Here is a 27,842-nt window from a genome sequence, read left to right as displayed (position 1 = left end):
GACATCTGGATGGCTCAGTCGGTTAAGCGTCTGCCTTTGGCTCAGGTCATGATTCCAGGGTCCTGGGATGGAGTCCCGCATTGGGCTCCTTGCTCAGCAGGGGGCTTGCTTCTCCCTCTGTCTGCAGCTCCCCCTGCTTGTGCTCTCTTTCTCTGACAAATAAATAAAATCTTTAAAAAACAAAAAACACTGTTTGAGACACTGACGTAGTTTGGGCAAATTATTTAAGCTGGCTTCCTTCCTAAAGTTCATTCAAAGTTTACAACATGTCTACTGATTATTTTCTCTAAAATGTTATATTAATCAGAAATTAATCGTTTTCCCCTAAGAACATTAAAATTGTATCCAGCTTTCATGGATCTGAAATCATAGATCATTACCTACCTGAAGATCTGGTCCAATTACATTCTAGTAATTCTAGTGGGTCAATATTTTTAATAATCCATTCTTGCTAGCACACTTATTTACTATACATTGGTCCTTAAGCAATCCAACTGATTACAGTTATGCTGCATCACTTTATCACTGTATTTTAGAAAATAAGTTGAATTACAAGTAATAATCTACAAATCCATCATATCTTTAAAAAGTATATGATCTAAAGCAAAATAATAAAAACAAGTAAGAGCAGAAAGTCCTTTTAATGGGAAGAATACAATAGCCTCCAAGTATGTGTATCTGTGCCTGGATATTGAACCCACAACATATAACCTCTATTACCATTGAGAGAAAATATTCATAAAGTCAGTCTTATCAGTTTTTTTTAAAGATTTTATTTATTCATTTGACAGAGAGAGAGAGAGCGAGAGCATGAGCGGTGGGGAGAGGCAGAGGGAGAGGGAGAAGCAGACTCCCCACTGAGCAAGGAGCCCACCGTGGGGCTCGATGCCAGGAGATCATGACCTGAACCAAAGGCAGATGCTTAACCATCTGAGCCACCCAGGTGACCCAGTCTTATCAGTTTTACACTAATAATGGAAATGAGAAAAAAAAAACAAACTTCTATCCTTATCAGGTCTCTGTCCTTTGGAGTTTGCACTCTAAAATATGTGTTCATAAAGGGCTAAATCAGTAAACACTGGCCAAAATAATTCTATCTTTTCAACATAATTTTTTAAAAGCCCACATATGAAAATGAAAAGTCTAGTTTTCACTTCAGTGTATAAAAATAGCTTCTTAACCTATAACTAGTAATGACAGTTTGAGTTATTAAAGTAGTTCATAACATATCCAGAAATCTCCCCCAGAATAAGGATGTAAGAAAGTGCTTTACAACTGAATCAGTAGATAATGTAAAAATACTGAACATAAGAACTAAGTGCTTTTCATGCATTTCACCCCATGCACATCAGGGGACTTATGACAAACCTCATGTTCTTCAGAGGGTTGAAATTTTATAGTATTTCTAGAAACTTTAAGTTTTCATTCGTAATTAAATTCTTAGTAAAACATAGGAGTGTGTATCCCTCTGGTGTCCACAATCTCAACAATAATACAGATTCTCCTTAAATTTTTAAATTTCAAAGTATAATTTCTTGAGAATGCAAACAGAAATAAACAAACAAATACGACACGTGGGAGGCATTAACTTTTGGTAATTTATGCTGTATCTAACAAATAACCCTACCCTAGTGGTGGTTCACAAAAACAAACAGCTTTTCATTCCAAGGGTCTATTCCAGAACCTTCTCTCTCCCCACTCACTCAGTTCCAAAGAGACAAATCTATGACTGGAGAACATTTCATTTGCCAAAGTATCCCCACATCCACCATCCTCTGTGCCTCTTCAATGTCCTGAAACTTCTGTTAGGTGCTCTATTTACTCACATATTGTCTTCCCTCCTCCCCCACTTTCTTATTCCCAAGGAATTTGAGTGAGGATAGAATTGGGGCTGGCTTATTGCCCTCTTCAGCTGACTCTCTATCCTCTCCAAGGCCAGGCAGCTCATGATCTTCTAATGCCTTCCCCTCAGCACTGCCATCTCTCCTGAAAAGTGATTACTAGACCAAAGGACTGATCTACACAAGACAGAGACGTTGTTAGCATTTTCACGGGATTGAAGAAAAAAGACCAAATGTGGAGGTAATTGGCAAAAATCCTTTCAAATTTCCAGGTTAGAATTTAAACCATTTTATACTGAGCAGGAATGACCAAGGATCTACTTAGTCATTCTAGTTCAAGCATTTTCAAAATGTGTCTGAATGCACCGAATTGGTTTCAAGGTCTACTAATAGGTTGCTATACACACTTTGGAAAGACACTGCGTGTGGTTGCACATGCGTTGAAAGCCTACAAGGAAATGAACAGATCCACTTTTAGCTCCTGTTCTGGTAGAAAGGCCGGGGAAAACAGCAGCTGGACTAGAATGTTCAGGGAGGGCAACATTTTTCCCACCAGGAGCAAGGAGCCTTTTAATCTTTCTCCATCTACTCCCAGCAAAGCTAAAAATGTATTAATATGTAGAGAAGGCTCTGGTATTAATAATGCTCACATAAACAGCAAAATTTAAGATATGAAAGGAAAGCAGATCAGAGTCATACCTCATTGAGTATCAGCATGAAGCATATTTTAAAGCTCAGACTTTAGAGAGTATTTAACCTAGAGGTCACAAGCCAGTGGCCCTCAAGCAAAATTCTACTCAATGATGTATCTTGTATCATGATGTTGGCAAACACATTGTAGTAATTTTTCTTTGAATATAGGACTGATATTTTAAAATGGAGATGAATTCACAGAAAATTTTGATATTCAGTTTCTCTTAAAAAGAAAAAAAAACAAAACCACCACAGAATATTGGGCATTTATTTTCACATGGTAACAAATGTGAGAAGCCTTTTTACTATAGCCCCTGACCTAACCCTTCATTTTCCAGTTCACCTATTTTAACTGAGTAAATGAGCACTCTGTTCACCACTTTTTGAGAAATCAAATTCTTCCTGCTCTATAGACTCTGGCTCGAATATCAGTTGTATCACTTATTAGGTAGGTGACCTATGTAATTAACCTCTACGCCTCAGCTTGCTAATGAAAAAAATGAGACACATGAAGAGTCATGGGGCACACAGAAGACAAACAATGTTCATTCTATCCCCCACTCTCCTCTTTGGCAATTTCTCAGGTCATACAGAAGTCAAGGTTGGTAACCCTATAAATCGGGCTGAGGTCCAAACTTTCAATATATTGCTTTTCAAATTAAATAAAGTTGTCCAACTCTAAGTAAATGCACAGTTGAATATATCTGTTGATACATGGAAAGTAATCAGCATTAAGCAGGATACAAATAGAAGACCAATCACAAAAGACAGACATGACATAAAATGACCTTCACACCAGCTGACCTCATCCTCAACCATTCTCTCTGAAATTCACCCCAACTATGTTCATGAACAAACTGTATTCCACTTGTCTGGTTTTTTTCTAAGCTTCCCTCAATAACAGTCCCCTAGGCACCTCCCCCTGGAGATCCTGATTCAGAGGATCTAGAATGGGGCCCATGAATGTGGAATTTAATTAGTACCCAGGTGACTTACCAGGAAGGTTGCAAAGCACAGCTTATACCCTGCATCTCTGCAAATGCTGCTTTCTGGAAGGCTGATCAATCCTATCGCCCACTCACCATACCAGCCCCTATTCATCCTTTGGACTGCTGTAGCTTGGCCATGCGGTGGAGGGGAATTGAGGAGGATCCACACAGGAGATAACAGTAAAGCATTCCCTGCTCCGCTCCCATTATGATCCTGAGCTTGGCTCAGTCACTGCACTTGTTTCAGTATTTAGCAGGTGGCTTTGTTCTTCAAAGTCAAGGAACTTCAAAGTCATCTCATTGCTTTCCAAACTCCACACCAGAGTCTAATGCTTGGCCAAAGTTAGGTTGTCAACAAATGACTAATGATCACTGACTTTTATAGAAAAGAGGCAGTATGGGAAAAGGACACAAAACACTCCATTTCCTCTTTCATGATTCAGCCTGGCTTTCCTTCCATTAGAAGCAGGAGTAGTAAGATCTAAGTCTGAGAAAACAAAAGTAGTCAGCTTGTGACTGCATTCCTTCCACCTTAATAGAAGGAATCTGCTTCTCCAAGCCTGAAAGACTCTTACAGAAAACCACTGTTTTCCTTCCTACTGGATTTATAAGACCAGTAAGCAGTACAGTAGTGATTAAGAGCACAGACTCTGAAGCCTGACTCCGACATCAATTCCTGGCACCTCCATTTGCCAGCTAACCTTGATCAAAGGGTTGTTGTGAGGACTAAGCGATTTAATATATGTAAAACCCTTAGAAGAGTGTGTGAACCATAGTCCTGTGCTAAGTAGTTAACGAATATGGTGATTATCTGGAAAATATTCTCTCAATTAGAGTATTTACTCATAAATATTGAGAATTTGTATGCACAGTACTGACCCTCACAACTATATCCAAGTACTTATCTATATTTAATTTCTTAGACTGTATATAACCCACACTCAGCTTTAGCAACTCTGCTTTCCATTTAACTGGAGAGTTTGCCAGGCAACCAACTACCTGAGGATAGCAATACCTTCTAGTCAACTGTTCCCACGGGTAAACAGAGCAACCTAGTAGACAAAACTCTGATGAACAACTTAGTATGAAGCATTTTAGGATTTTTCAAGATCATCATTCACAATTCTAAGATTTAGCCCACTCCATAAAGAGCTGATTTATCATGGGGTTCTGCTAACACACAAAATGGTCCCACACTTTATTTGACCTAATACTCTGCCACAGATTGGAACACTGCCTTCAGAATTAACAGCATTAAAAAAAAAAAAACAAACCCACAAAGAACCAAATGCTTAGAGTTCAATTATCATCACTTAAAACCAAAAAGAATTTTCAGATCTAGATACTTTATTCCTGAATGAGCTACTGTCCTTAAAGGTAGGGAGGTTTAGTATTTCATTAAAAAAGGAAAAAACCTACAGTTTATACCTAGGTTTCACTAAAGTCTCCATTCCTAACTTCATTTTTAGTTTAAGAGTAAACCACTGCTTGTGAAAATCTGGATTACAACAAACTTGCTGCTGGTTAGTGATGGAAAAATACCATTAAAGATTAACTATATGAAAAGGCCTGCATGCTCCTGGGCTGAGCATGGAAACTTAAAGCCCAACATTACCCAGATATGCAGTGTCAAAAAACACCTGACTCTTGGTTTTTAAAACACTTGGTTTTAACTAACATTAGCATTTTACCTAGAATTTTAAAAATTAATCAGTATGGCCACAGAGCCTAAAGGTCAAGATTCTTAACACATGGTAACACTGGAAGAGAAGGACTGGGTATGAGATTAACATAAACCAAATGCTGTATACACCCAACTTGCAATACTCCTTCACAGCAAGGCAATTATACAGTAAAAAAAAAAAAAAAAAAAAAAAAAAAGTTTCATTGCAAATAATCTTTTCTCACCAACATATAAATATCTATATGCATTAAAAATATGTGTAAAATTTTTCATAATTGCCACAAAAATTATAAACTCATGACACTTACGAATATTGATGGCAAAACGCATAAGATCCACCAAATTAAAAACAATGCAAAAGAATGGCTGCTGGTTGTCTCTAGGGGTTGAGAGCAGCCTTCTAGTAACAGCCAGCAAGGAAATGGAGATGTAGGTCCTACCACTGCAAGGAACGGAGTTCTGCCAACAACCTGAGGAAGGTGGGAAGTTGAAAACCAGAGTTTTCAGATAAGAACTCAGTTTGGATAACATCCTCACTTCAGCCTTTGAGGACCTGAGCAAAGAACCAAGTCACACTGTACCTGGACTTTTGATCAACAGAATTATACTCCTAACCTGGGGTTGTTCTAAGCTACTAAATTGTGGCTGCTATAATGGCAAGAGAAAACTAATGCAGAGGGCCTAAAGGTAGATCCCTGTATAAAAAGAAACAATCGGCAAACGTGGAATTTCAAATCAGTGGGAAAATGGTGACTTAACACCTCTGGAATAAATGGTTATCCATCTTGAAAACCAGAAAGCTACATTCCTACTTTACACCACATTGAAAAGAAAAATAGATTTTTATTTGAAAATATTTTAATAAATGTTTAATTCAAAAAATAAATCTCCAGGTAGATTGAAAACTTAAATGGAAAAATTACAGTAAATTTACTAGAAGAAAATTCAGAATATTATTTATTATTGTTAGCTGGGCAAAATTGTAACTTCTCTCTCACTTAGCCAAGTTTTGTCATAGTCGGTGCTAGTGAGGATAGGGGGAAAGCAACCCTCTGGCAGTGGGAAGTGAATTGCTCCAATCTCCTCCACTGCCACCACCACCAAAAAACATTTTGACAGTATCTATGAAAATTGAAAATACATATAACTATGGACACAGCAATTCCATTCTGGGGAGTTTTACCTACAGGTATGGGTATATGTACAAGAATGCATACTGTAGTTCGGGGTCTATTTATTTATTTTTTTGGTTTGCTTACTGTAGTAACAATCTTGGCAATACCATGAAAGTCCCAGCAGACTACACTGTGACATAACCGCATTACAGAATAGCCATTGACCTGGACCAATGACTATTATGTATATTTAGGGGGAAAAAAAGGAAATGACAAAGAAATGTAAATATGAATGATCAAACATTTATAAAAATGAATGAGTACAGACCAAAATGACTGATCTGGGTTCAAAGAATGGTGAGAATGACAACTTGGGCACAGCTGAAGTTTCACTTTAACTACCTACCTAAATATGCAAAGGTATACACACAAGATCTAGGATACACATGAGCGGGTGTGTGTGTGTGTATCACCTCCCCAGTCCCTCAGGAAGATAGCGCCAGTTAGTAGTGTTGTCAGCTGTGAGGAATGTGGAACCTGCCAGTTCACAAGATTCTGGAACGTAAGCCCACTGCCTTTTCAAATTCTTAGGCTGGAAGAGGGGCCACATGAGCACACAAGGGTACACACAGGTCACTAACCAAGGGCTACCTTAGTGGACCACAGCTCCAGAGGCTTAGGCTCTACTTCTTACTGCACTGTTGAATCCACAATCGGCCTGGCCTGGATTTGCTTCACATAATAACACAAACTGCCTGGATGTATGTTCACATCCATTTGCAAGAACGTGGATGAAAGTAGAGAATAATTCACACAAGGCTATGAATATTGGTTATGGTAAGAATACAAAGCGAGTAAAAAATGAACCTTTCTTTGTCTTCATCACAATGAAGATATATTGATAATTTTCAAATAAAGTTTTTGAAGGAAGAATCTGTAATTAATAGTTCCAAAACAGCCTAATGTTGCTCTAAGCATTAAGTCTGCATGATGCTACATGATCCAATATTCCATTCAAGCTAAAAAAAAAACCCCATGAAGTTCTAAAATCTACAAGAGATTAATCTGAGTCACAAAATCAATTAAGGCCGGAAATAAATATAAACAAAGCACTGCTTATGAAATATGTACTGGGGCGCCTGGGTGGCTCAGCTGGTTAAGCATCCAACTCTTGATTTGGGCTCAGGTCATGATGTCAGGGTGCTAAGATTGAGCCCTGCATCAGGCTCTGCACTGGGCATGGAGTCTGCTAAATATTCTCTCTTCCTCTCCCTCTGCTCCACCCCCCACCCCGGCATGCTCTCAATAAATAAATAAATAAATAAATAATAAAATACTAACACTTCTATAATGATTACTGTTAATGAAATACGCTCCCCATGTCATTTATGACTTCCATTTTTTAGAGTAAGAAACAAAAGGTCAAAGGTTTTATAACTCAAGGCATGCAATGTTTTACTCCAAAGTCATGCTTTTGTAACTGTACAATACTACTCCTATAGGAAATTTAAAATCAAATAGATCATTTAAAACTATATTATTTCTAATTAGTGTACATTTTATTTCTAGAAGATATTAAGAATCAAAATCCTTCAGTAACAGAGTGTGCCTAAAATAACATATCACACTATGTTCCTTCTTGAACACAAATGTACTTGTAAGCAAACAGTTCTCAAAAACCCTGTTTCCCTTAATGAATACTTAATGAAAAGTTTGTAGCAAGGCAGATAACCAAAGGTAAATATGGGGTAATGAATTCCCTGGGGCCCAGTTAGTATTTAAAAATGTCTGAGGTCATCACCAACCAACAAATAACTTGAAATATACACATGAGCTCACTTGTCTGAAAGAGAAAAACATTCTTATGTACAGTCACTTCAAGATGCTGTTTGTAGCTGTCAAACTCCAGCATGCATTAGAGTATCCTGAGCCATACTCCTGACTTTCTGATTCTGCAGGTCTGGGGTGGGGGCTCAAGAATTTGCATGTCTAGGGGCCCCTGGGTGGCTCAGTCAGTTGGGCGCCTGCCCTCGGCTCAGGTCATGATCCTGGGGTCCTGGGATCGAGCCCCGCGTCGGGCTCCCTGCTCAGCAGGGAATCTGCTTCTCCCTCTCCCCCCCTCCTCGTTCATGCCTGCTTTCTCTCAAATAAATAAAATCTTAAAAAAAAAAAAAAAGAATTTGCATGTCTAACAGTTCCAGGTAGTGCTGCAGCTGCTGTTCCTAAACCATACTCTGAGAACCACTACTCTATGCTAAATCACTTTATTTCAAAATGTACAGTTGAAATTAAGAGTGAACAGTTTATTAGGTACCCCTCCTATCACCAGCAAGCCCATCTCCTCCGAGTGTATAGACCAAGGCTGTGTACCAATGACTTGACAGCCCATGCAAGCAGATGCTCTCATCCAAGGCTAGAATTAACTAAAATTGTGAAGGTCTAATTTATACAAAAATCCCCCAGAGGCTGGGGACGAGGCCTGCAGGATGGATTTTGTCTACGGATTTAATACCATGATGGTCAGTTTCAGCCAACATTTCCAAAAGCTCAGCAAGGGAGGACAATAGGTCTTGGCTTTGACAGACTTCCAATCTTCTTCTCAACCAAGATGAGAAAACCCTAACAAAATATCAAAGTTGTTATATGCTCGAGACCTTGGAAGAAAGACAGTTATCTAGCAGGGTCAGTAAAAAAATACAGAGTCATTTTATAGCTACAGGTTTCCGAGAATAAGCTAGGCACTGTTTCACAGTAGACTCAAGACAAGAAAGTCTCCTTGACCTAGATGTCTCAGGTAGCTCTCCCTGAGGCAACAGTGAGCCCTGATAAAATCTGGGCTTATTCCACTCTGGGTCATCTCTGACTTACTTGTCCAACTCTCTATAAGAGGCTTATTGCCCTCAAGGAGACCAATTCCTTATCTGACTGGTAATAACGATGGCAAAATGATGCACCATTTGATATCTTTGCTGGTTTCTTGGTTGCATCAGGTGCCAAAGGAACACACTGGCATGGTTCCTTTAGTAACTTAATCTCTTGTGAACTAAAAGGAGAAAGACTTTTCATCACCCCACATAATCTTTGGAAAAAATATGAACAGTTATAGATGTATTTAACAGGGTTTGGTGATGACAAGGGTCAATTTATTTAGTGGGAAAACTGGATCTTGAATAACAAAGTCTCATAATCTTCAGTGCTCTCCAGCGGGTGGGAGGAATCGGGTTTGCCAAATAAAGTCATCTTGGAGTTGTGTGTGCTCTTTAATAGTTTCTATTAATTGAACTTTTTTTTTTTAAAGATTTTATTTATTTATTTGACAGAGAGAGAGAGGTAGCGAGAGCAGGAACACAAGCAGGGGCAGTGGGAGAAGAAGCAGGCCTCCCGCCGAGCAGGGAGCCCGATGCGGGGCTCGATCCCAGGACCCTGGGATCATGACCTGAGCTGAAGGCAGACGCTTAACGACTGAGCCACCCAGGCGCCCCTATTAACTGAACTTCTTGAACTAAATCCCCAGAAGTACATAGTCTTTATTTTAGATGCATGCAAAAGCCAAAACACTGAACTGAATTACTTTTGATAACTGCCGATCATTATCATGGGAGGAGGTGCTATATAGGTATATAAAAAACTAACTCATAGTATCTTTCATTTTCACCACTAACGAAGAACTCATTGTGATAGTTTTGTCATTCTTAGGGCCCTAAATGGGGAAAGGTCAACTCGACTCAAGTACATAACCATTATGCATCTTTAGAAAAGACTGCTTAAACCAAGTTCACTCAGTCCCAGTTCATTCAACACGACCTGAAAACCAGACATTGTGGCTGATGCTGGGGAGACAGAAACAAAAGGTACTGTTCTACATCACAGAAGCAGCCTCTCACCAAGACTGAGGGGAGGAACCCTCCACAGCAGCGAGTGATGTGTTTGATATCATCGCGGTTAAAGAGCCAAATCTGAATTTTCAAATGCAACATGCTTATTCTGAAAGAAGAGAGACGTATAAAATAGGAGTGTGGTACCTAGATGCATGGTTTTATACTGGGAAGAGTTACCCATCCTTAATGTTTCCAAACACATTAAATATAAAGACATCTTCAATCCTCTCATGTGAGAATAAAACATATACATACACACATTCAGACACTTGAAAGCTTTACCATCTGTCTTCTTCAATGTATCTCAGCTTTCCCTTGAAAAGGACCACACATCCAAATGAGTTACCTTTTGCTGATGCTTAGGCTTCCAACTGGTTTAAGCTAGCAAAAAGGCAGGGAAAATGGTGCCTGTAGTTGTATGCATATTTCTCTGTTACTGAGTACTAAAAACAGCTCACCCATAACTCATGGTGAGTTCCCAGTATGTCTCTGTCTATTTTTAAAGCTGAAAAACCACACACATATGAAACTGTTAATGATAACAATCTTTAATACTGTGTTTTGATATTGGTGATTCTAATAGTACTTCTAAAATATATGTCACTGAAGTGACAGAATAGCATGTTTTTGAGATTTGATTATTCAACACTAATGAAATATTCAACCAATAAACCTAAGATCGTAACAGTATCTACCATTTATAAAGACAAGCCGAGTTCTGTGTTGGGGATAAATAAGTGATAACTTTAATCTTTACAACAAAGTATATATTATTATCCCCATTTAGGGTTGAAAACACTGAGGCTCAGAGTGATTGAGAAACTCACGCAAGGGACACAGCTTGGTGAGTGGCTGCTTACCCCAGCCTAATCCAAATATCTCCGATGGAATGAGAGTCCCTGTGGCTATTAGAGCTCTGACAAAGGACACAAACACTTGAGTAGTAAGCTTGCAGAAGCCTCTGGCAGCCTACCAAAGAACACAAGGATTTCAAGAAAGAGGACTAGTATAAAAAATGTGAAATTATGTTACTTAAGGCAAAAAGAACTAAAGACATACTTCATTTGAAGAACTAAAGTTAACAAATCAGGGGCGCCTGGGTGGCTCAGTCGGTTGGGCGTCTGCCTTCGGCTCAGGTCATGGTCCTAGGCTCCTGGGATCGAGTCCCACATCAGGCTCCCTGCTCAGCGGGGGCTCTGCTTCTCCTTCTCCCTCTGCCCCACGCTAGCGCTTGCTCTTTCTAGTGCTCTCACTCTCTCAAATAAATAAATAAAATCTTTTAGGAAAAAAAAGTTAAATCAAATATTTGTATTTAATTAAAAAAAACTCATTTGATGCATTCAATAGAAAGCTCTTTACATGTATTTGACACATGGTTCAGTACACATAAATAAAGGTTGCTTTTAAATGATTCATTTTGAACCTGACTTCAGTACCATCTGACCCCACAGGGACCTGTAAACAACTAAACCACGATCCTTCACTGCCCCCCCTTCATGCATGGCCTTAGTTCCCTTTATTCAGTTTCAGTTTTATGGTCAACCCTCTTATCACTTCTGTATATATTCTCTCTGCCCCTTAGCTCTGCTCTCCTTTCTTGACAAAACCCTTACCCTAGTTGTATTCAAATCAGTTATATCTAAACCCGCATTATACTCTGTTGTAGTACCTACAAGTGGAAAGTACCTGGGGAGAAACATAATGCCCCTGATCAATGTCACTTTCAATCACTAAGCATGAATCAGGAACTGGCCACACATGCTGGCTGCAAACAGCATTTCCACTCTCACCTTTCCACTTTCACAGACAAGTATTTCACACCCTCTCCTCTCATTTGCCCTATCTCCCTCCTGACTTTCTTCCTGCTGATGACCTTGTTTCTACTGTACTGAGAAAACCAAAGCCATCAAAGCAGACCTTCTACAGGTTCCCCTATGTAACTGTCCTCCAGCTCAGACCTCCTCCCAAAACTCCAGACTCAGGTATCTGACTGCCAAGGAGGCAGCCCACCTCTAGATGGTAACATGGACAGAACTGTGCTCCTCCCCCAAAACCTGCTTCCTCCACAGATCAGCCCTATCAGGTGATGGCCGTTCTACCCTTCCAGATCCTCAGTCACAAAGCCTCTGATTCATCCCGGGGTCCTGTCCTTTCCTCAAAACCCATATATGGGTGCCTGGGTGGTTCAGCCAGTCAAGCATCTGACTCTTGATTTCGGCTCAAGTCATGATCTCGGGTCACGAGATCGAGCCCCGAGTCAAGCTCTGTGTTCAGCTTGGAGTCTGCTTAGGGTTCTTTCCCTCTCCCTCTGCTCCCCCACCCACCCCGTTCATGCTTGCTCTCTCCCTCAAAACAAACAAACAAAACCCCACATATAGTCAGTCAGCAAATTCTCTTGGCTCTTCCTTTAAAATATATCCAGAATCTCACCACTTGGCATCACCTCTACCACTACCAACTAGTCCAGTTAAAACCCAAGTTACATCCTGAATTTTTCACAATTTAAAACTCTCTAGAGGTTCTCATCTTAATTATGAAAACAGCTGTCAGTGTCACCTGTGTCTGCCTCCCAAAGTCCTCTCCGATCTACTACTCCTCCCCTCCTTCAGGCTCTACTACCCAGTCTACTACTCCCCCCCAACCTCCCCCAGCAATCCCTGCTCTCCTTCCCAGTTTTATTTACCCAAGAACTTTTGCTCACTTTCTAACATCATAAAATTATTTTTGTATTTTAGCCCTTGTTGTCTCTCCTCTTCATTAGAGGAGGACTTTCTACCTTTTTTGTTCACTGATACAACCTAGGCCTCAAAAGTTATCAAGCACAGAGTAGACTTTCAATAGTACATGTGGAATGAACGTATAAATGAAGTAACACCTCTCTGATACACAGCAAAAAAAACAGGATACCTGTAACAATCTTGTATACACCAGCTCCACGAATTGTAAAAGCTTAGTTATTTCATGATCTCACTATATCTTTTATTGTACATGCTAAAGTTATTAGAGTTTCATATTAAGATATACACCATGTAGGGGCACCTGGGTGGCTCAGTTGGTTAAGGGTCCAACTCTCGATTTCAGCTCAGTTCATGATCTCACAATTGGGAGACTGAGCCCTGCATTGGGTTCTGTGCTGAGCATGGAGCCTGCTTAAGATTCTCTCTCCCTCTCCCTCTGTCCCTCCCCCCTGCTTGCACGCACTCTCTCTTAAAAAAAAAAAAAAAAGATTTATACCATGGAACCCTAAAATGGCCACTAACAAGATGATGCAACAAGACATAAAAAGGGAAATAAAGGGGTGCCTGGGTGGCGCAGTTGGTTAAGTGTCTGACTCTTGATTTCAACTCAGGTCACAATCTCAGAGTGGTGGGATCAAGTCCCACGTTCGGCTCCGCGCTCAGCGTGGTCTGCTTGGGATTCTTTCTCCCTCTGCCCCTCCCCTCCCCACTGCATTCTCTTTCTCTCTCAAATAAATAAATAAATAAAAATCTTTAAAAAAAAGTGAACATTTAAAAAAGGGAAATAAAACAGACCCTATTTTTAAAAATAGCTGAGGTATTTGAATTTCATGGTTATAACACTCTTAAGGAGGAAGTTTTCTGAAAACTATTTAAAGTAAAGGAAAAATATTTCAAGAGGATAAGGCTTAGAAACTTAAAGAGAAAATTCATCATTTTAAAGCTGGAAAAAAATCTTAAATATCCAACTATACTTTATACACAAGAAAACTGAGATTCAGAGACATTGACTCACCAATTATTATACATCAAGTTAGTGGCAGTCACATAAAATAACCCACCTGTTCTCTCCACTCCATTTTATTACTCATTCATATATAGGCAGGCTTTAATTAATTCCTAAACTGCACATTATCTATAAATGCGTCATAAATTCATTTTGACATTTGAATATGCTCGCTAAAATTTTGTATGATGGCGTGCTTAAACTGTATTTAAAATCACTAAGATTTATTCACATTTGTATCTACCTTAAAATTTTCACAGATAATTTAGAGGAACTACCCTACTGTGTCATTTTCATCCTAACAAGTCCTATTATCACTCACAATGGCCTACTTTTTACATTGATATCTTATAAAAGCAGTATTAGAAACTATTCATTTCTGGTTTAAATATTTACAAGAAGAACATAGCTGGGAGAGGAGCATGAACAAACACATGGACACTGACAAACTACAAATCCATGTGAAAGAACATTTCCAACTTCACCAGTAACCTAAAAAAAGCAATTAGATTACTATTTTTTAATATTTTTTGTACTAAATATAGCAAAGAGTTTCTTTATTCATAATGCTCAATGAAAGCAAGCTTTCATACAGTGCTGGCGTAATCTAGCCTGCTTCTTCACTTCTCTGGAGCCAAAAGGTAATATGCCTTAAAATGTTCATCCGCCTTGGCACTGAGTAGAAAGATGATCAATTCAGCACTGGAAACGGCACTAATCCATGTGTCCAGAAAAAGAGAAATTGTTAAATTATGGTATAGCTAAATGGAAATATAATATAGCTGTTTAAAAAAATATTCGAATGAACTTTTATTAAAAAAAATGTTTGGAGGCACCTGCGTGGCTCAGTGGGTTAAGCGTCTGCCTTCGGCTCAGGTCACAATCCCAGGGTCCTGGGATGGAGTCCTGTGTCGGGCTCCCTGCTCAGCAGGGGAGTCTGCTTCTCCCTCTCCCTCTGCCCCAATCCCCCACTCGTGCACTCTCACTCACTCTCCCTCTCAAATAAATAAAATCTTTTTAAAAAATGGGGTTCACAAGGTTTTAATCCATGATCTAGATCTGTATACCAGTATGAACTCAAATGGAATATATAAACTATTTATATATATAAATCTGGAATAAAACAGTTTTAAACTATTAACACTGGTTATTTTGCGGTAGTAATTAATAGATAACTTTTAAATATCTTTTGTACCTGCTCATATTTTTTACTATGAAAATACATATTTACTTTATCATTAGAAAACAGATCTTCATTTCTGTGAAAAACTATTCTAAAACTAATCCCACCAAACATGTCTAAGTTTAATCACAAAGCCAAATGCTTATGGTAGAGAAAAGCATACATGGAAGTTAGTGCATTGCTTCTACATTTAAGATTCAGGGAAAAGATGCAATCCTTTAAGTTTTTGTTAAGAATAACCTTATAAAATGTAAGACAAGCATGCTGTCTCAATGCTGAAAAAGATATTCACATCCAAGTCCACAAGCAGCATGTGTATCATACTAATAATACTTGATATCATGTCAGAGAAAACAGAAACATGAGTTAGTATATATATATATATATATAAGCTTCATCATAAAGGCAAATATGTATGTCCCTGCCAAGAAAGCTTGAATGTAATTAAAAATGTTGCAAAGCCACCTCAAGCATTCAGGTCTCCTTTGGACAAAAGATTATTACTAAAAATCTCATAGATGTAGGTGGTTAAATTTTAAGATAGCTTACTTAAATGCCCAGGGAGCTATGGGAGACTGTCTTCTTTACGAAAATTAGCTGTGAAATAGAATTTAAATAATTTTCTGCAAAAAGATAATTTGGGGGGGGTGGTGGCACCTGGCTGGCTCAGTTGGTAGAGCATGTGACTCTTGATTGACTCTTGATCTCAGGGTTATGAGTTCAAGCCCCATGTTGGGTGTAGAGATTATGTAAAAAAAAAATAAAAATTTTCTGCAAAAAGTTTAGATAATGTTGCAGTAAAACACATTATACTTATGTAGGGCATATACATTTCTAGATATAAAAGGAATCTCAATCTTAAAAACAAGTCATTATACTTTTCAAATATTACTTTCATTGCTCTATATATTAGAAAATTAAAGTCAGTGTGGGGAAAAAACACTGGAAGGTCAGGTTTTCAATTCTTACTAAAGGACCTATTTCAAGGATCTTTCTGCTGATTTCCAGTATCTTCATAACATGACCTATCTCCAATATTCTGAAATGAACATGTTCAGCACCATGTGGGCCTAACAGTATAAAGAGAACTGACAAGACATTTCAGCAATAAATGAGACTTAAGCTGACTTGATTAAATCCCAAGCATACTGAAAGAACACAGCCTGTGTTATACACAGACGCACTATGAAAATACTTTTATGCTGGGACTCTAACTGTATATGGAATTAATCAATTACAACTTGAATGATCAGAGTAGGAATCTGTATCAGTCCCCACCTCCACAAAGGCACTCAAGGACCTCTGGTAAGAAAACTTGATTCCCCAGGCACAAAATCCCTACTGAGGATGAAAAAGAAAGTCCTCCTTTTTCCCTTACAAAACACAAACATGTTTAGTTTAATTATGTCTTTTGAAGCCAGCTCAGTAATAACACAGGTATTTGAAATGGCATACAGGAGTCAATGGAACTGTCTTCCCTAGAGGCCTTTTCAACTAGACCGGGCACCCGCCCACCAAAACCCAGTGAATATGACCTGCTCATCAAGGATCTTACCATAAGCTTATGTTCTCAAACTATCACAGATCGGAATCACCTGTAGTTTGTGAAAACAGCCTCTGTGCCCTAAACACACACACACACACACACACACACACACACACACACACACACACACAAATATACACCAGTTTCAAATTCAATAGATCTGCAGTGAGGCCTGAGAATTTATATTTCTAACAAGTTCAACTGAGGCTGATGGGTACCAGACTTTGAAAACCACTGACGCAGGCAACTCAAATCTGCTCTGGAAAAACTTATTTTTAATTTCTAAATATACTTTCTCCATGCATTCATTGTCATTAAATATTTTCATGCAACTAATCACTTCTATCCCAATAGTGTATATATTACCATTCCTCAAATCATTAGTGAAACTACTCTTTCATACACAAGAAATAGGATATTTTCTGGATGTGTAACCACAGAAATTTTCTTGAGATCCAAAAGAAAATAACATGCTTAAAAGAATGAGGGATTAGAGGGAAAAAATGGAGTTATTTGTAGCTAAAATGGAAAGAATGTAACTGCTGAAAGATGGCATATACTTGTAATACTAGGGGTTAAATCAGTAGACTACATAAAATATTTTCCAAAGGATTTTTGCAGATTATTAACCTGAGCTCTAAATATGAATCAAATAAACACATCAGAGTAAAATTTTAAGTCATATTTTCCTTTAAATGTATATGGCATCACTGGATAGTCTCTTCAATAAATGGTGTTGGGAAAATTGGACAGCCACATGCAGAAGAATGAAACTGGACCATTTCCTTACACCACACCCAAAAATAGACTCAAAATGGTTGAAAGACCTAAATGTGAGACAGGAGTCCATCAAAATCCTAAAGGAGAACACAGGCAGCCACCTCTTCGACCTCAGCCGCAGCAACTTCTTCCTAGAAACATCGCCAAAGGCAAGGGAAGCAAGGGCAAAAATGAACTATTGGGACTTCATCCAGATAAAAAGCTTTTGCACAGCAAAAGAAACAGTCCACAAAACCAAAAGACAACCGACAGAATGGAAGATATTTGCAAATGACATATCAGATAAAGGACTAGTATCCAAAATCTATGAAGAACTTACAAACTCAAAACCCAAAGAATAATCCAATCAAGAAACGGACAGAAGACAGGAACAGACATTTTTCCAAAGAAGACATCCAAATGGCCAACAGACACATGAAAAAGTGCTCAACATCGCTTGGCATCAGGGAAATCCAAATCAAAACCTCAGCGAGATACCACCTCACACCAGTCAGAATGGCTAAAATTAACAAGTCAGGAAACGACAGATATTGGCGGGGATGTGGAAAAAGGGGAACCCCCCTACACTGTTGGTGGGACTGCAAGCTGGTGCAGCCACTCTGGAAAACGGCATGGAGGTTCCTCAAAAAGTTGGAAATAGAGCTGCCATATGATCCAGCAATTGCACTACTGGGTATTTACCCCAGAGATACAAATGTAGGGATCCGAAGGGGTACATGCACCCCGATGATTATAGCAGCAATGTCCACAACAGCCAAACTATGGAAAGGGCCAAGATGTCCATCGACAGATGAATGGATAAAGAAGATGTGGTATATATATATATATATATATATATATATATATATATATACACAATGGAATATTATGCAGCCATCAAAAGGAATGAGATCTTGCCATTTGCAACGATGTGGATGGAACCGGAGGGTGGTATGCTGAGCGAAATAAGTCAATCAGAGAAAGACATGTATCATATGACCTCACTGATATGAGGAATTCTTAATCTCAGGAAACAAACTGAGGGTTGCTGGAGTGGTGGGGGGTGGGAAGGATGGGGTGGCTGGGTGATAGACACTGGGGAGGGTATGTGCTATGGTGAGCGCTGTGAATTATGCAAGACTGGTGAATCACAGATCTGTACCTCTGAAACAAATAATGCAATATATGGTAAGAAAAAAAAAAAAGAAGAAAATAGCAGGAGGGGAAGAATGAAGAGGGGGAAATCGGAGGTGGAGACAAACCCTGAGAGACGATGGACTCTGAAAAACAGAGGATTCTAGAGGGGTGGGCGGTGGGAGGATGGGTTAGCCTGGTGATGGGTATTAAAGAGGGCACATTCTGCATGGAGCACTGGGTGTTATGCACAAACAATGAATCATGGAACACATCAAAAACTAATGATGTAATATATGGTGATTAACATAATAAAAAACTTTAAAAAATTCAATTACCTGCAAAGTGCAATAAGTTGAAGTACAATAAAATGAGGTATGACCGAATTCAAATTGTCTCAACATATATATATTTAAACTGTTCCTGAGGCCTGTAGGTCTTACACGGGATAGGATATAAACACCAGTAAGGGACAAATGAAAACTGTAAATGGTATTAAGAAGTTAATGGTGCTCACTGGAATTATAAAATGGATTCGTAATAAATGGCCAATTCCAATAATCAACACAGTGCTACCCACCCTTTAAAACACATTTATCTCAAATAAGAAGTGATGATGTAATTAACTGTTTTCAAAAAAGCAACAAATACATCTGCAGCTAGTAGAAAAAATACAAGCTCTAAAAGCTCAAGTGATACTGATACTGATAAAAGTTCAAGTGATGCAGCCATCAGCACTGAGGCAAGACCCTCCACCAGCAAAAAGATTACAACTCGCTGAAAACTCAGATAATAATTAGCATTTTTTAGCCATAGAGCATTGTTAAATTAAGACAGATAGGCATTAATGTATGTACATTGTTTTGGTTAAGGTATTTACATTGTGTTTTAGGCATAATGCTATTGCACACTTACTAGACGACAGAATAAAGTAGACATAACTTTTATATCAGTGGTCAGATTGACAGTCTGCCACATACCACAAGATCTTAGCCCCTCTGAGCCTCAGTTTCCACATCTGTAAAATGGAAATAACATCATCTACCTCACAAAGTTTTGTAAGGAGGTTTATTAAATAATGCACTGTGCCTAACATGCTGAATAACTTCATCTTTCAACTACTGTTTGTTGAGCTTCTACTATATGCCAGGCAATGTTACAGATAACAAAAATAAATCAGGGAATAAAACAGACAAAAATCTCTGCCTCCTAGGAGCTTACCTTCTAGTGTTCATTTATTTTACCTTCTCTTAGGCACCGTGCTGGGTACGTTGGAAAAGAATAAAAGTGCCCAGAACAGGTCAACATACTCAATTTAACAAAAAAAGATAACACTGGTATAATCATACAGTATAAAAATTTAGAAAGCAGAAAGTCCTATGAGAAGACATGACCTGAGGCTGGAAGACAGAAAGGGAGTGGAGGGGAGGCTTCTGGGGAGAGAGAGCATGTTAAATGAGCTTTGGGAAATGTCTACAATCTGAGAGGAGAGATTTGTAGATTTTAGAAAAGGAAATATTATGAACGAAGTCTGGGTGGCTGAAAAGCCCCGTGTTCATTTAAGTACCGCTGAGTACTTCAGTATGTCTGGAGCTTCAAGTACAAAATAAGGAGTGAGGGGAAATTAAGATGGAAATCTATGTTAGGACCATGTAAGTTCTTATTAAGATGAAGAACTTACTTAGTTTGAAGGAAATGGGAAATCACTGGAGACATGTGAGAGGGTGTGATATGGACATTGAAAGGATTTCTTTGCAAGAAGTTGAAAGACACGTCAGAATGGGGGAGAAAAGGTAGGGACACTAGATTGGATAAAGGGAGCAATGTGCTTCAGAACACGGTTGACCAGTAACCGAACAAGGAGTGGTATCATTGGAGATTTCCAAAGGTACCTGAGTGCACCCCTGTGACAAGAGCAGCACCAGTGGCTGGCAAGGGCAACAGGGGAACAACCTGGCAGGGACGACTCTCCGATTTCCCGCTATTCCTCCCGTCCTCTGCCCGGTACCAACACTACATCCTTAACACCATATACTCTATCCACACATTCCCACCACCACCTCGTCCATCTGCACCATGACGCAAATCAAGCAGGCAAAAGTGTGACAAATTGGGCACCGGGGACCACAATACCCCCTCTTTTGCATTAGCGTAGCTTAAATGAAATGTTACAATTTGAGAGACAGGGAAGACAATATGGGATTCTGAGTAAGAATTATTAAAATTCCATTTTCCTGGGGTGCCTGGGTGGCTTTGTAGGTTAAGCGTCAGACTCTTGGTTTGGGCTCAGGTCATGATCTCAGGGTTCTGAAATCGAGCCCCCCCCCCCCCCGCCCACTTCTGACTCCACACTCAGCAGGAGGCTGCTGGAGATTCTCCCTCTCCCTCTGCCAACCCCCAAACTCCCTCCCCCACCCATCCCCATGCTCACTCACTCTCTACAATAAACAAACAAACAAACAAATAAATAAAATTCCATTGCCCTATTGAAAACATTTCACTTTTCTCTCAGTCCTTGGTTTAGGAACCTTAAAAGTATGGTAATAGTTCAAAAGCAGGCATTTTTCTAACTTGGCAAGGCAGAAATGTTGATTTGTTAGCTGAGGGACATCACAGGTAAGTAGAGAGAATCTTCGTGATAAAAATATGAGAATACCTCTTTAGGAAAGACTTCAGTGAAGAAAGGATTTATAAATTAAGATTTTTTAACTATAACCTTCAGTGTATTGTTATAGCCTATAAGGGAAATGAGAATGTTTTTAAATAGTGCTAATTATGAGAACAATAACTTGAAGAAAAAGAGGTCACAACATTTTTGGATAATTTTTTAAAAATCTGAGAGAGAGAGAGCATGCGAGCGCACGCACAAGCACAAGCGGGATGAGGGGCAGAAGGAGCAGCAGACCCCCTGCTGGAGCAGGGAGCCAGACAGACATGGGGCTCCATCCTGGGACTCTGGGGTCACCACCTGAGCCAAAGGCAGGCACTTAACTGACTGAGCCACCCAGGCACCCCAAATTTTTGGATAATTTAAAACTGATTTTCACCTTCTTTCTCAGAAGCTACTCTGATCTTTTTATTACCTTTCCTATATAAAGAGTTGAAATTTTTTTTTTTTTTTTTAACTTTTTATTTATTTATTCATGAGAGACAGAGAGAGAGGAGAGGCAGAGGGAGAAGCAGGCTCCCAAGGAGCAGGGAGCCCGATGCGGGACTCGATCCCAGGACCCTGGGATCATGACCTGAGCCGAAGGCAGACGCTTAACGACTGAGCCACCCAGGCGCCCAAGAGTTGAAATTTTATAAATTTGTTTTGCTAACCTAAATACAGTCATACTCCTTCCTCTTCCTCATTCAGAAAGGCCTTGAATGGAGTAAGTAGATTTTAGAAAAAGAAATTAGGGAGTGTGTAATTAAAGCCTAGTGGCTTGGGCCCCAAGCAGATGTGATCAACAGGAAATGAAAAGGAATAAAGCTTTAATCAGTCCAACACTGCTTATTATTTCAGAAAACAGCTGGGGGCAGAAGAGTGAATGTGACTAGAATAAGTTTTATCTTGGGATTCCCTTATAATCCACATGTTCTCACCAGCAAATATAATCCAGAAACAATGATGACATCTGACAGGGGATTACCCACACAGAGACTACAGAGGCTTTATGCAAGAAGGGAAAGGGAATATCATCTATGTGCTCTTCGTTCTAGGACAAATTGCTTTATTAGGATAGTGACTTGTTTTTTCTGATAACTAAAATATATTTACTGTCGAAATTTTAGAAACCACAGATTAATACCATGAGAAAAACCAGAAATCACCCAGAACCCCATTACCCACACATAAGTAACATTAACATTTGGTTTATTCTCCACCAATAAAGTAGTTTCTGTGCATAGATTGGATATTTTTTTCAAAAGTAAGATTTGTAACTTTTTTTTTAGATTTGTAACTTTTCATTCCTATCACATTTTTCCCTATCATGAAAAAGTCTTCCTTCCCAATAACTTCTCACATTTTGATTGCCCTTCCACGTTAGTTAATGTGATGTGTAAAAATGTGGTAACTTATTGCTACGCTGAGTATTCCCCCAATACAGGGAAATAAACATCCCAACCTTAAAAAAGCCCATTTTTCTCTTTTGTGATTGCCCATTTATGCCTATTTTTCATTGGGCATAATTTTTCATGTGGGTGTCTATTTATGTCTCACTGTGTTTTATCATATCTTTTGAAAGGGCTTACCAGTATATAAAATGTAGACCTTAGAGTTTTAAGTTCAGTTTTGGCATTTCTTGGCAATATTTTTCAAAACAGTATTTTTATGATTATAAAAATAATAGTTGTTGTAGAATATGTGGAAAAATATTTTTAAAAAGCTGTAACTCTACCACCTAGAAATCCAATTTCTTTTTCATATATGTCAGCGAATATATCCATTGATACAAACAGGAACTTGTAGGCAAACAGTAAGTACAACAGTCTTGTTCAATGTTGTTCAAGGTTTGTTAATTTAGAAAAATGCCTGACATGTACTAAGGGCTTAATATTTGAGAAAGTGGTATTTTATATTTCAAAATTGTATTTTACACATTCAAGATAATTTAGTGTTAAATTTTGCTTTTTCACTCAAAACATTGCAAGGATTTTTTAAATCATGAAATTTTTTCAAAACTATTTTCACAACTGAATTTTATCAATATAGATATATAGTACATTAATTTAAGTATTTTGCTACTGGGGGCTTTATTGTTTTTTTTTTCATATTACAGACAACACTGTAATAAACATATTTATAAATCTTCCTATAAAATTCAGATGATTTCCTTGGTATATATTTCTAGACCCAGTCAAAGCCTGCAAAGATGTACAGGTTTTAATACATTTTCCCATATAATTACCTCAAATCGTTATATGAATATACCCTCATTTAGAAGCATAAAGATTTCATGAAGGCCACAACTCTTCTACGAACCTAGTACCACTATTACTTCTTACTCTAATAGTGCTACTAGTTCCATGAAAAGTTTTGTTTCGGGGCGCCTGGGTGGCTCAGTCGTTAAGCGTCTGCCTTCAGCTCAGGTCATGGTCCCAAGGTCCTGGGATCAAGCCCCGCATCGGGCTCCCTGCTCAGCGGGAAGTCTGCTTCTCTCCCTCTCCCACTCCCCCTGCTTGTGGTCCCTCTCTCGCTGTGTCTCTCTCTGTCAAATAAATAAATAAAATCTTTAAAAAAAAAAAAAGTGTTGTTTCTATGGCTAAGATGATTTCTGAAATGAAGTAAGTCCATCTTAGATAATAGGAAGGGAATAATGCCTTTAAGCAAATACACTCACTTCAAACCTCCTCTGAAATTAGGAAAGCTGCTCAGCTGCTCTAACTATGGTCCAAGAATGGTGATTGCATCCAGCATGCACAATATTGCTCCAAGGGTTGATCAACAGATTCTCCTTTTTTTTCAAGCGCTGACAAGAGATTAAATTTATGTTTACCAATGTGTTGGATTTGGGGAATCCTCAAGTGATCTTGCTTGTAGCATTTTCTTTGGTTTTCCTTTATTAAAAAGACTACTTCTGATCAGACAATAACTAAAACATGTACTGTAGCCTTCAATATGTGAACATTTTTTACCTCTTATTTTAAAAACTGATTCTAAGAAGTTTGTCTAACCAATGAGTCATTTCCTTCATTTTACTGACATCAAAATAAAAAATATCCTACTCTATTTCTATTTAGGTTCACTAAGTAATTGTACTGAAAAAGTATTTGGTTCTTGCCATGCAAAAGTCAAGCTTCCTGAAATCCTAGGTTTTTTTTTTTTTAAAGATTTCATTAGAGAGAGAGAGAGAGAGAGCAGGGGGAGGGGCAAAGGGAAAGGAGGAAGCAGATTCCAAGTTGAGCAAGGAGCCTGACATGGGGCTGGACCCCAGGACCCTGGGGATCATGACCTCAGCCAAAGGCAGACGCTTAACCAACTGAGCCATCCAGGCGCCTCTGAAATCCTGTTTTAGACTGCTTAGGTTCTCCATTTTTTAATACAATTTAGCAGGCATTAAATTAGCAGTGTCATTTTTTAAACTCCCTAAAACTTGTTGAATGTTGCCAAGTTGTTTTTCAATATATGCAGTATGATCTCATTTTGATAAAAACAAACTATCTCAATGTAGGTATGTAATATGTATTTGTAATGAGACTAGAAAAGAGTCTAGAAGCCGACATTACCTCCTGGGGTAGCTTGGACTGCAGGCTCACACTGGGGCACTGCATGAGTTTAAGGTGTTACAGGGATCAGTGTCACGTGTCTGCTCTTAACAAGCCAAAGACTTTTTTTTTTTTTATGATGGTACTCTTCACAGAAATTTGACCTAGCCCAGTATAAAAATTACTATCTCCTCTGGAGCTTTCGGATACAGCAATCAGTTGGTGAATAAGGCGCCCCTATTCTTGTGGATCAATCTTTCAAGGCTGATTAGAGTCAAAGGCTTGCTCTCAGACTATAGAACTGTTTTCTCCCTGTAAAGAACTAGCAGGAAAAGAAGCAGGAAGAAACTTTTTGGTCTTACTGAGGTAACATTCAAACAGCTGAGTTCGCATGCCCTTATAATTAAGGGTAGTTTAAATAATATCCTTGTTAAAGTCACAGAGGCTCGACCCTCCAAACTGGAGGATTTCACTAACCAACCTGATGTCTCTCTGCTGTACATGGTAAAGTATGACTATGTTTTATACGAGGAAGGATGCTCCAAACTATTAAGTTCTGCAAAGTTAGTGTGTGCGGGGAAGAAGGCGGGCTTTTTTGCCCCACTCCTTTAAAAACTATTTCTGAGCAAACTCCAACACAAGCACCTTTTCCTTCCTAAGGAACAAACCCGGTTTATTTACTGGGCTAAAACTTCAACCCCCATCCTCTTCGTTACCTTTGAGACAAAGCCAAAATTGCCTTAAACTGTTCCATTTCACAATGAGATGACAAGTGTGTGTGCGCATAACTTATCTTTTCACAAATCCCAGCTTTAAGAACAGATAAAATAATTCCTCGCTTGAAATCAAAATCAAGTGACTGAAAATGGTGTTTCTCCTTCCCCCCCCCAAATTCAACAACAGCCCTAAAATCTACTTTTGAGGCACTTCATCAAACCTGAAAGCAGTTACTGGGGAAGCGGGAGAGGAAGAGGGGAAGGGAGGGAGGAGAAGGGTGAGAAGTGAAACAGAAGACAGTCCAAGGGGTTCGCACGTTCACCCTTACCAATTCCTCCCTCGGCACACATCACAGCATGACGATCGCCACTCTCAAGGTGCAAGAGGAACACCAAGCACAAATCCGACGAGTGGAGGCGGGTTACGCTTCTACGCCAGCCATTTGCTTTTGCGGAGACGCGGGGGTGGGGTGGGGGTGGGAATCAATTCTCAGAAGACAGCCCCCAAACTCCGCTGCCGGAGCCAGAGCAGGAGCCGGAGCCGGAGCCAAACCACGACCTCCTCCTCCTCCCCTCCCGGCCAGGCTCCGGAGCCGCGGTGCTTCCGAGAACAGCCAATCGGCCGCCGCCCCGCCTCCCGTGACGTAGGGGGCGGGGCCTGGAGGAGGCTGGCTTCCCAGCGGCCGCTGGGACACACAGCTCCCTGTCTATCTGGTGGAGATCCCCGGGTGGTCCGGGGCCTTTATAGTCCCACCCCAGCCATTTACTTAGCCTTGAAAGGCTTGGCAGTTATTTTTTGGAGGGTGAGGGGATCAAATCTAAACATTTAATGTCATCGTTTTATACTGGGAAAGAAATTGAGAAGAAGACCACAATTTTGATTTGGTCTTCCCCCCACCCCGTCCCCACCCCTTCCCTCACTCAGTGCGATGTGCTCTGCTCATACACCTGCCATGGTCTATTAGCTTAAAACTCAGGGCTTTAAAAAAATTGTTTTCTTCAAAATAAATTCCAACAACCCATTTGGTCTCTCAAAACTTCTGACCAACTAAGTGCTTTGAGAAAGGAAAGGGAATTAGGAAAAGAACCAATAATGGCAATAATTCAGATCGAAACCTAATAATCGCTGGCTGCCAATCGTTTTATTCCAAAACCTCCACAATTCTTTTGTATATCTTAATGTTTTCTCAAATGTTTCTCATATATGTATCAAAAAGTGAAGGAAACTAAAGGATCATACAAATGTTTCACTAACAGTGAAGAGCTCTCCAGGGCAAACTCATGCATCCGCCTGGGAGGCTTGCAAACTCTCCCAGACCAGGCTGGAGAGGCCAAACAAGTTCCTGCACCCACTAAGAAGGTGCGTCTCCTAGAGGGGAGAAACAAGTTCTGGGTGTGGCTTCCTGTGATGGCTGAATCTGGAAACCTCCTTCTGCAGGCAAGGGCAAATCTCTGTAGAGTTTAGTCAACTCTGGGAATAAATCCAGCTTCATAGAGCAGACTGTCATTTATGTGGCCTCTGAATTCCTGGCCTTGGTAGCATTTCTTGCAATCATGTGAGTGTCCCTAAAATGATTTAAGATTAAACAAATTTTCTACCTTATAGCCAACCTTCTTTAGGAGACTTTAAATTTAAGAAAAGCCTCCCAGAGTTTCCCCAATCAGCACTGATGCTGTAATCTCAATGGAGGGCCTTCCTGGGAGGATGCATACCAGGACAATTCAAGCAGGCAGCTGGTATTTGCAGCCTGTTTGGATTGCTTAAATCAGTGGTTCTAACTAGGTACACATCAGTCAACTGGGGAGCTGGATGCCAAGGCTCCACCCAGGTCAATTAAGCTGGAATCTCTGGGAATGGGGCTCTGGCAATTTTTTCTTTCAAGCTAATCTGCAAGGGTTGAGAATCTCTGGCTAAGATTTAAATTACTGTCTTAGAGAAAAATCTGCATAATATATAAATTAAAAAATGCAGTAGCCGAATAAGGTGAAACATTTTGTAATATAACTTATCCTTATATATTCTTTATATATTTGTATATTTTTATATAAATATAGAAAATATATAGTAAGATACACACCAGAATTGTTTACTTCCAAAGGGGAAGAATGGAAGAGTGAGAGGATATTATTAGCTTTCTATTCGTGTCTGTATCATTTGACAAGGAAAGGAGCATGTACCCCATTTATGATTTAAATATATCCAGTCAGGTTTTAAAAATTAATACTTAATGGATGTCATTGCAAATAGCCACCATTATAGTGGCCTTCAGTTTGTTTTTGCAAATGTTCCTCTAATATCTAACTTTTCTCCTGAGGGTTATTTCCACTTTATTAAAGAAAAAAGAAAAAATCCATAAAATCTTTAACA

General features: G+C 39.3%; 1 protein-coding gene across 1 annotated transcript in view; it reads right to left on the bottom strand.

The window, feature by feature from the left end:
- ATP10D (ATPase phospholipid transporting 10D (putative)) overlaps nucleotides 1–26,050 on the bottom strand; it is a 101,343-nt gene extending 75,293 nt beyond the window's left edge. The window contains 1 exon segment of the mRNA XM_035726135.1: nucleotides 25,804–26,050. The gene's annotated coding sequence lies outside the window, so the exon portion shown is untranslated.
- Nucleotides 26,051–27,842: the final 1,792 nt, after the last annotated feature.

The sequence above is a fragment of the Zalophus californianus genome, chromosome 2 (genome assembly GCF_009762305.2).
Source record: "Zalophus californianus isolate mZalCal1 chromosome 2, mZalCal1.pri.v2, whole genome shotgun sequence".
In the NCBI taxonomy this organism is placed as follows: domain Eukaryota; kingdom Metazoa; phylum Chordata; class Mammalia; order Carnivora; family Otariidae; genus Zalophus; species Zalophus californianus.
Note: the sequence above shows the minus strand (reverse complement) of the source record. Positions and strands in the feature narration are given on the sequence as shown.